Genomic DNA, 594 nt, shown 5'->3' with positions numbered 1-594 from the left:
ATATTATTTTTTGACTAAGGTATTCTGCTTTTATCATATAGTAAATTTCTATATGTAAAATCATAACAGGCTGCTCTGTTCTTTTGTGTTGTCGTTAAACCCGTGTTTGGATAAGCCTAGTGCGTATGGCCGGTGCGCACATTTTATTTTTTGAGTCAAATCCAGGGATAGTGGGGGTCGCCAGTCTCTGGCACGGTTATTTTGGGGGTCGCGGGGTTGAAAAGTTTGGGAACCCCTGATCTAAGGCATCGAGCTAGGGAGTTGAGGGCCTATGAACAACCGTTCAGGGGGTCGTTTCTAGAAAAGTTAGCAACGACGTTGCTTAACCACCATGGTACGACGCAACTTGCGACCAAACAACGACACTGTTACACCTGTTTCCAGAAAGCATCGTACCTGTGTGTCGCACTCGCTACCTCCGGCGTTCGAACACCATAGTTCCAACAAGCGTTGTTGATGATGCAGCGATACATATCATTGGTGGAAACAGTGGAAGCGTGTAATACCCACCCCTAGAAATTTTCTGTCGCGGCCTATGTCGACATGTTTCTAATCTAAACCCGGTGATTAATGCTGGTATTGTCATTGCCATCA

Source organism: Alosa alosa, chromosome 3 (assembly GCF_017589495.1).
Source record: "Alosa alosa isolate M-15738 ecotype Scorff River chromosome 3, AALO_Geno_1.1, whole genome shotgun sequence".
Lineage (NCBI taxonomy): Eukaryota > Metazoa > Chordata > Actinopteri > Clupeiformes > Clupeidae > Alosa > Alosa alosa.
Note: the sequence above shows the minus strand (reverse complement) of the source record.